This window comes from Meles meles, chromosome 1, assembly GCF_922984935.1.
Source record: "Meles meles chromosome 1, mMelMel3.1 paternal haplotype, whole genome shotgun sequence".
NCBI lineage: Eukaryota > Metazoa > Chordata > Mammalia > Carnivora > Mustelidae > Meles > Meles meles.
Window position 1 is genome coordinate 141,093,715 of NC_060066.1, and position 9,573 is coordinate 141,103,287.

Below are 9,573 nucleotides of genomic sequence, written 5' to 3' on the forward strand. Positions count from 1 at the left end.
GGGAAGGAAAAGAGATGGATTTTAAAAGAAAGAAAGAAAAGAAAGGATGCTGATCACGCAAAACTTTGGTGAAAAATACCAGATATACACATTCAGCAAAAATTGGGCACCAATGTAAAGATAACAGTTCTCCTTGGTTATAAGGACTTGATGTCCTTCTTCAGGTTTGGTCACTGTTCCTACAGTTTGGAAAGGATATTTCCTGGGGAGCTGGGCCACAGACTGGCCTAACTCTGGTGTTTGGGTTGGGGCTGGAGCACTCCAAGTTACAGGGAGGAAGCCCACCTACACCCAGAACCCACAGTCCCGGGACCTTGGACCCTTCAGAGAGTGCTCAGGATAAGCCTATATCAGAGAATTCTGTGCACTTCTTCATGTGAGCCTTTTTCTTAGCTCAGGCTACCTCTATTAGGTGACTTTCATCAACACAGATGCTGATTTTGAAGCCTTTGGGGGATAATGAGTGACAAGTAGTGCCAATGTAAATTAGCAAGTTTGCCGCTTCCTAAGAAGAATGAGGCACAACCAACTCAGCTGCAAGAGAAAGGGAACAGGGGACAACAGTAGAAAAGACTGTCGCTCCGAACAACTCCTCAGCCCTGTTTTTTTTTTTTTTAGAAATAGACAGTAATCAACAAAGCAGCTGAAGAAGGCTACACATTAATCATATGCCTTATAGATAAGAAGGAGGGCAAAATATTTCTGGTCAAGCAGTATAAAGTTTATAGTTGAGCAAGCACATTCAAAGGGCTCATCTAATTAGCCACAAGTGCTCTTGGGGGGAAAGGGGAGATAACGGAAAAATGAAGCAGGTGGTGTTCTTCCCTGAGCGCGTTGGGCATCCCCAGCTGCTCGGCTTCAAGGACGTATATCGTCCTCTTCCCTAGAGGCCTGTTGCCAGTATGTTTTTTCTCAAGGCTGTATATACACATGCTTGGTAACTAGTATAATTTCTCATGGGTCATATTTTAAGTAACACATTGTTCTGAAGGACAGTTATGTAAGTTCAACCAGCAGAGTCTGACTGATGTAATACCAAAGTCACACATTTTAAAAAAGGTTTTTTAAAATTTTAATTCCAGGGTAGTTAACATACGGTGTTGCATCAGCTTCAGGTGTATAACATAGTGATCCAACAATCCCGTCTATTATTCAGTGTTCATCAAGATAAGTGGATTCCTAATCCTCTTCACTCGTCTCACTCATCCCTCTACCCCCCGCCCCCTCTGGTAATTATCAGTTTGTTCTCTATAGTTACAGATCTGTTTCTTCGTTTGTCTCTTTCTTAACTTTGCTTGTTTGTCTTGTTTCTTAAATTCTACATATAAGTAAGATTATATGGTATTTGTCTTTCTCTGACTGGCTTATTTCACTCAACATTATACTCTAGCTACATCCATGTTGTTGCAAATGTCAAGATTTCATTCTTTTTCATGGATGAGTAAAATTCCATTATAGATAGATAGATCGATTGATCGATCTCACATCTTCTTAATCCATTCATCTATCAGTGGACATTTGGGCTGCTTCCATAGTTTGGCTATTGTAAATAATGTTACTATAAACATAGGAGTGCATGTATCCTACTGAATTTTTGTTCTCATATATTTTGGGTAAATCCAGTAGTGTGATACTGGATCAGAGGGTAGTTCTATTTTTAGTTTTGGGGAGAATATCCAAACTGCCTTTCACAGTGGCTGGCCCAGTTTGCATTCCCACCAACAGTGCAAGTGGTTTCCTTTTTCTCCGTATCCTTGCCAACACTTGTTTCTTGTGTTTTGAATTTTAGCCATTCTGACAGGTGTGAGGCGATATGTCATTGTAGTTTTGGTTTATATGTCCCTGATGATGAGTGATGTTGAGCATCTTCTCATGTTTGTGTTGGCCATCTGTGGGTCATCTTTGGAGAAATGACTGCTCATGTCTTCTGCCCCCCCCCCCTTTTTTTTGAAAGAGAGAGACAAAAAGAGAGAGAGAGCTAGGGTGTGCACAAGTGGGGAGTTGCAGAGGGAGAGAAGTGAGAATCTTTAGCAGGTTCTGTGTTCAGTGAAGACCTGATGTGGGGCTCAATCTCACAATCCTGAGATCATGACCTGAGTTGAAATCAAGAGTCAGACATTTAACAGACTGAGTCACTTAGGTGCCCCTCTTCTGCCTGTTTTCTAGCTGAATTATTTGGTTTCTTGGTATTGAGTTGTATTAGTTCTTTATACATTTTGGATGCTAGCCTTTTATCAGCTATGTCATTTGCAAATACATTCTCCCATTCAATAGGTTGTCTCTTAGTTTTGTTGGTTGTTTCCTTAGCTGTGCTCAGACTTTTATTTCAATGTAGTATGAAATTTTTTTTGGCTTTTGTTTCCTTTGCCTCAGGAGACATATCTAGAAAAATGTTACAGCCGATGTCAGAGAGACTCCTCCCTATGCACTTTCTAGGACTTTCGTGTTTTCAGGTCTCAAATTTAGATCCTTAATTCATTTTGAAACTCAATTGATAAATTCAAATTGAGTTTATTTTTGTGTATCGTATAAGAAAGTGATCCAGTTTGATTCCTTTCACATAGCTGTCCAGATTTCCCAAAACCGTTTGTGGAAGAGATAGTCTTTTTTCCATTGTATTTTCTTGACTCCTTTGTCGAGGATTCATTAACCAAAAAACATGGGTTTATTTCTGGATTTTCTATTCTGTTCCATTGATCTATGTATCTTTTTCTGTGCCAGCACCATATTGTTTTAATTCTGCTCCTTTATAGTATATCTTGAAATCTGGGATTGTGATACCTCTTCTTTTTAAAGATAGCTTTGGGGGCACCTGGGTGGCTCAGTTGGTTAAGTGTCTGCCTTCGGCTCAGGTCATGATCCTATGGTCCTGGGATCGAACCAACACTGGCCTCCCTGCTCATCAGGAGGCTTGCTTCTCCCTCGCCCTCTGCCTACCACTCCGTGCCTGTGCTCTCTCTCTCTCTCTCTCAAATAAATAAATAAATAAATAAATAAATAAACAAACAAATAAATAAAATCTTTAAAAATAATAAAGATTGCTTTGGCTTTTGGGGCTCTTTTGTAGTTTCATACAAGTTTTAGGATTGTTTGTTGCTAGGTCTGTGAAAAATCCTTTTGGTATTCTGATAGGGATTGCACTAAATGTGTAGACTGCTTTGGGTAACATAGACATTTTAATGATGCTTGTTATTCCAATACATAAGCATGGAATGCTTTTCCATTTCTTTGTGTCCTCTTCAATTTTTTTCATAAGGTATTGTTGGATTCATTTTGCTAGTATTAGGTTGAGGATTTTTGCATCTATGTTCATTGAAGATATTGGTCTGTAGTTGCTTTTTTTTTTCTTTTTCTGTAGTGTCTTTATCTCATTTTGGTATCAGGGTAATGCTGACAACATAGAATAAATTTGGAAATTTCTCTTCCTTTTCCATTTTTCTAGAATAGTTTGAGAAGAATGAATATTAACTCTTCTTTAAACGTTTGACAGAATCCACCTGTGAAGTCTTCTGATCCTGAACTTCTGTTTGTTGGGAGTTTTTTTTAATTATTGATTCAATTTCACTGCTGGTAATTGGTCTACTCAAATTTTCTACTTCTTGCTGATTTAGTTGTGGGATGTTATATGTTTCTAGACATTTATCCATTTCTTCTAGGCTGTCCAATTTGTTGGCATATAGTTTTTCATAATATTCTCTTATAATCCTTTGTATTTCTGTGCTGTCATTTATTATTTCTGCTCTTTAATTTCTGATTTTATTTGAGTTCTCTCTTGGTTTTTGATGAGTTTGGCCAAAGTTTCATCATTTTTGTTGATCTATTCAAAAAACCAGCTCCTAGCTTCATTGATCTGTTCAATTGTACTTTAAGTTTCTATTTTGTTTATTTCTGCTCTAATCTTTATTATTTCCTTCTTTCTACTGGTTTGGGGTTTTGTTTGTCCTTTTTCTAGTTCCTTTAGGTATAAGGCTAAGTTTTTTTAAGGTTTTTTTAATTCTCAAGGTAGGCCTGTATTGCTACAAATTTCTCTCTTAAAACCACTTTTGGGAGTGCCTGGGAGGCTCAGTAGTTTAAGTGTCTACCTTTGGCTCAAGTCATGATCTCGGGGTCCTGGCACCAAGTCCTGCAGTGGGTTTCCTGCTCAGTGGGGAGTCTCCCTCCCCCCCTTCCTTCTGTCCCCTCCTTTCTGTTTCTGTGCGCTCTCTCTCAAAAAAATAAATAAAATCTTTAAAAAAACCACTTTTGCTTCATCTCAAAGATTTTGGACCATTGTGTTTTCATTTTCATTATTTTTTAAATTTCCCTTTTGGTTTCATGCTTGACCCACTCATTATTTGGTAGTTGTTATTTAACATCTATGTATTTGTGTTCTTCCTAGACTTTTTTCCTGTGGTTGATTTCTAGTTTCATAGTGTTGTGGTCAGAAAAGATGCATGGTCTGACTTTGAAATTTTTGAATTTGTTGAGACTTGTTTGTGGGTTAATAGGTGATCTCTTCTGGAGAATGTTCTGTGTGCACTTGAAAAGACTACCTATTTTGCTGTTTTAGGATGGAATGTTCTGAATATTCCTGTTAAGTCCATTTGATGTAATATGTCATTCAAAGCTACTGTTTCCTTGTTGATTTTCTGTCTGAATGATTTCTCCATTGTTGCAAGTGGGGAGTTAAAGTTCCCTACTATTATTGTATTACTATCGATTACTTCCTTTATGTTTGTTATTAACCACTTTATATACTTGGGTGCTGTGTTGGTTGCATAAATTCTTGTAATTGTTATATCTTCTTATTGGCTTGTCCCCCTTATGATTTTGTAGTGTCCTTCTTTGTCTCTTATTACACTCTTCATTTTAAAGTCTTTTTTGTCTGATAAAAGTGTTGGTATTCTAGCTTTCTTTTCACATTCATTTGCATGATAAATGTTCCTCCATCCCATCACTTTCAGTCTGAATGTGCCTTTAGGTCTGAAAAGAATTCTTTTATTGGCAGCCTTTGGATGGGTCTTGTTTTTTAATACATTCCATCACCCTATGTCTTTTCATTGGAGAGTTTTTTCAATCTACATTCAAAGTGGATAGGTATGCAATTATTTCCATTTTTTTTTAACTTGTCTTATGGTTGTTTTTGTAGTTCTTCTCTGTCCTTTCTTTCCTTGTTCTCTTCTCTCATGATAAGGTGACTTTCTTATGAGATAGTTGGATTCCTTTCTCTATTTTTTGGATATCTTTTACCGTTTTTTCATTTTTGGTTATCATTAGGTTTATATGTAACATCTTCTGTACATAGACTCTATATTAAGTTCACAGTTGCTTAAGTTTGAACACATTCTCTATTCCTCACCACTCCCTACCTATGTTTTAGGTATATGGTGTCATACTTTCCAACATTTTATTTTACAAGTCACTTGACTTTTACAGATATATTTATTTTTACTGGTTTTGTGTTTCCTACTTTTCTTATTCTTATCTATCTTTCCCTTCCACTCATAGAGTCCCCTTTAATATCTTGCAGGGCTAGTTAGTGATCATGAAGTCCTTTAACTTTTGTCTGGGAAACTATTTCTTCTTCTATTCTAAATGATACTCTATAAGGTAGAGTATTCTTGCTTGTAGATTTTTTCCCTTTCAGCACTTTAAATGTATCATGCTTCCATCTTCTGACCTTCAAAGTTTATACTGAAAAATCTGCTGACAGCTTATTAGGATCCCTTGTGTGTAACTGTTTTCTCTTGCCACTTTTAAAATTCTTTCTTTATCACTACTTTGTGCCAAGATAATTACTCTGTGTCTTGGTGTGAATTGATTTTGGATTGATTTTGGATTCTCCTTGCATTGATTTTGTTGAGGGAATCTCTGTGCCTCCTTGGATCTGGATTTCTGTTTCCTTTCCCAGATTTGGGAAATTTCCAGCTCTTATTTCTTTTTTTTTTTCTTTTAAAGATTTTATTTATTTATTTGACAGACAGAGATCACAAGTAGGCATAAAGGCAGGCAGAGAGAGGAAGGGAAGCAGGCTCCCTGCAGAGCAGAGAGCCCAATGCGGGGCTCTATCCTAGGACCCTGAGATCATGACCTGAGCTGAAGGCAGAGGCTTAACCCACTGAGCCACCCAGGTGCCCCCCAGCTATTATTTCTTTAAATAAAGAGTCTATTTCTTTTTCTGTCTCTTCTGCTTTTAGGATCCATATAATGCAAATGTTATTACTTTTGATGGAGTCACTGAGTTCCCTATGTCTATTCTCATTTTGCATAGTTTTTCTTTTTTACTCTTAACTACTCAGCTTGATTATTTTCCATTACTCTTCTTCCAGGTTGTTGATTTGTTCTTCTGCTTCCTCTAGTCTGATATTTATTCCACCTATTTTAAGTTTCACTTATTGTGTTCTTTATCTTTGATTGCTTTTTTTTAAATATCTTTTAAAGGTCTCACTGATGTCGTCTACTCTTAAATTCAGTGAGTATCTTTATGATCATTACTTTAAATTCTTTATCAGGAATATTACTAATTTCTGTTTCACTTGGGTCTCTTGCTATGATTTTATCTTATTGTTTAATTTGGGAAACATTCATCTTTCTCTTCATTTTATGTAACTCTTTCTGTGTGTTAGGAAATTCAGCTGCATCTCTGCTCTCAGGGGTATCTCCCATGTGTGTTGTGTGTGCCCTACTGTTGTGCCTAAGCCACTTTTTCCTTAAATCCAGCCATCTCCAGTGGCTCTCTTTGACTGTTTTGGGCAGTGGTGGGTCCCCGTGGTGTTTGCAGACCCAGTCTGAGGCTCCCTTGAGCTTGAATTGAGTCAGACAAGGCAGTTGCCAGAGATACAGTTGCACCAAACTGAAGGGAGTGTTCCTTGTGTTGTCCCCTGAGAAGCTTCCCTTGGTGGGTAGGACTTGCAGTCAGATCAACTGTCTGCCCCAAACCCACTGCTGGGGTCACAGTCTGAGATGTATGTGATTACTTTTAGGGTCTGTGATCAAAGGAAAGAGACTGACACAAAGCAAAAGTCAAGCAAAGCTTTATTTCACACCAAGCATCGAATATCAAACCGACCAGTCAAGGTCATCTCTTACAGAGACATTGATGACCAGGACACCGACCCTGACACTTCCCCTTACCTGACACTTCCCCTTACCTGACAACTCCCCTTACGCAGCGAGGCCGCTCCCCAGTGACATTCAGGATGCTCCGGAGGACCACAATGCTCCTGACGATGCTGCGCCCAATGACGCTGCTCCCGATGACCATGCTGCTCCCAACAACGCTGCTCCCAACAACCCTGACACTCCCGACGACTACCCCAACACTATCATTACTACACTACTACCTCCCTTCCTCACAGACTAACCTTTATAGAGGTGGTGAGCCTGGCCCACACACAGGTGGCCAATGAGACTGCAACACACAGGGAAAACTGCACAGTCATGCTCGGTCATGAGCATACGGGTGGCCAGTTGAATTCCAATTCACCACAGAAATATATGCACGCCCCACTAATTGGATGTCTCCATCTGGCCTGGCCCGCCCCTATATCTGGGGTTTGCAAGTAAGTTCCTCTGGGAGGGGCAGGGTCAATCCAAGCCCACAAGGAAATGGCTCCCTCTGGCCAACCAGGCCCTTACATTCCCCCCTTTTCTTTGGAATTTAGTCAAATCCTTGACTTTTCAGCCAGTTCTATGTTCTCCTGTTGTAAGGGGTTACATTGAGCATATAAGACTAACATTTTTATCACACTAATTTTCTTTTGTACAAATGATATTAGGGTGTTTATAATGCAGGGGCCAAAAAGTAACAGTAGTGCACAGTCAGCTGATGAGTTAGCCATTCTCTGCTTTGTATAAACTTTTCTATTTTTCCTAATTCTGTTTGTCTAATTTCCCACCTATACTTTTTGTCTTATGAGGTGACTCAGAAGCTCCCACACAGACAGGTAACAATAGGAACAATAATGAACTCGTGGTCTTTTGTGTCTTAGCTTTAGTCCATGGTCAGCAGGGTCCATCAGCTGTGGCTTCCATCTCTGGGGGGTGTCCTTGTCCTTGGCTCATTTGACGTGACCCATGTGAATCCAGTCCTTGATGCCTTCTACTTTTACTGCCATGGGGGTGGTCAGAATTGTCATCTTCTTTTTGGGGCACTCCCTGGCCCAATGTCCTTTTTCCTTACAGTGAGTGCACTGATCTGAACCTAAGTCTTCCCGCCTGCCTTCTCTGTGCTTAGGCTTTTCCTTCCATTTACTATCCCCTACCTGTCTCATGTAATGCCAAAACCTTAATCAGCTTTTTGTCTGTTTTTCATCCTCCTGTGCATCCCTGTTGTTAAACACCTTTTCTGCTATTCCCACTAACTCAGTCAGATTCTTCCCTTCAAATCCTTCAATTTCCTGAAGTTTCCTCCTTATATCTGGTGCTGACTGACTGGCAAAAGCAAGATTCACTGCCCTCTGATTTTCGGGTGCCTCAGGGTCGATCAGACTATACATTTTATAGGCTTTAATAGCCTTTCTAGGAAAGCTCCTGGAGACTCATTCTTACCTTGGGTCACCATACTAATTCTGGTTTAGTCCAAGTGCAGCTTTTACTTCTGGAAATTCTTACCCATTTCAGTTCCAGGATTTCAACATACCAAAGACCTGTATTTGTTCTAAAAATCTCCCATAAGAATTTCCTTTAAGGCGGAATTCATCTTACAAGAGAATTTAAAAAATTACAAATGACAAAAACTCAGAATAGATATGGTTAAATATCAAGTGATGACCCTTATCAAAACATTAAAACCTTAGGAAATGTATAGAACCTCTGGAGTAGTTACAGCATTTACCCAAGGTTTATCATTGATTCAGCAGTACTTCCTGAGTAACTTAGCATATCAAGGAAAAGCCTTATGAGTCAGAGATCTCATTTACAATTCTGGGTGGACAAAGAGAAAACCATTTACATTTTAACCAATTGTGAATTGTTGCAACAGCAGTTAAGCACCAAACATGTTTACCAACAGATTTCAAAGCACAAACCCAGTTCCAGCACCAGCGCCTTAGCACTTCATCTCATTTGTCATCCAAGCAAAACTTCAAAGCCTCAGGCTACCAAAGACTCCAAAAGCCACTTTAACAATCACCCATCAAAACCCTGAGGCAGACAGTCAACCATCAGCTCAGCCATCCCTCCGCCAACAGACCTCACGTTCCACCTGGGTCCATTCCACTTCAGACGCCATGCTTTCCCGCCAGCAAGGGGGAGGGACTAGGCAGTCCATGTCGTGCCAGAGAAGGCAAGGAATTACCCAAAAACAAAGGGCATTTCGGCAGCTGCTTGGGAATATTCCTTAAAGTCTCTGTCTCGAGTTAGACCAACCCCAGATGGCTCCAGTTATAGCCCTTAACATACGAAATGAGTGAGCGGGAAGCCCCACATCTATTATGAGGAACGGAGAGACAAAAGTCAGAGTCCCCTCACTCTCTGCTTGCCCCATTCCTTCAAACACAACAAACAACACAGCAGATGACAAAAAGACAAGACAAAGACAACCGCAGGCCCAGCAGTCCTGCCACCAGTGGGGATTTTCTAGGGGGACACGAA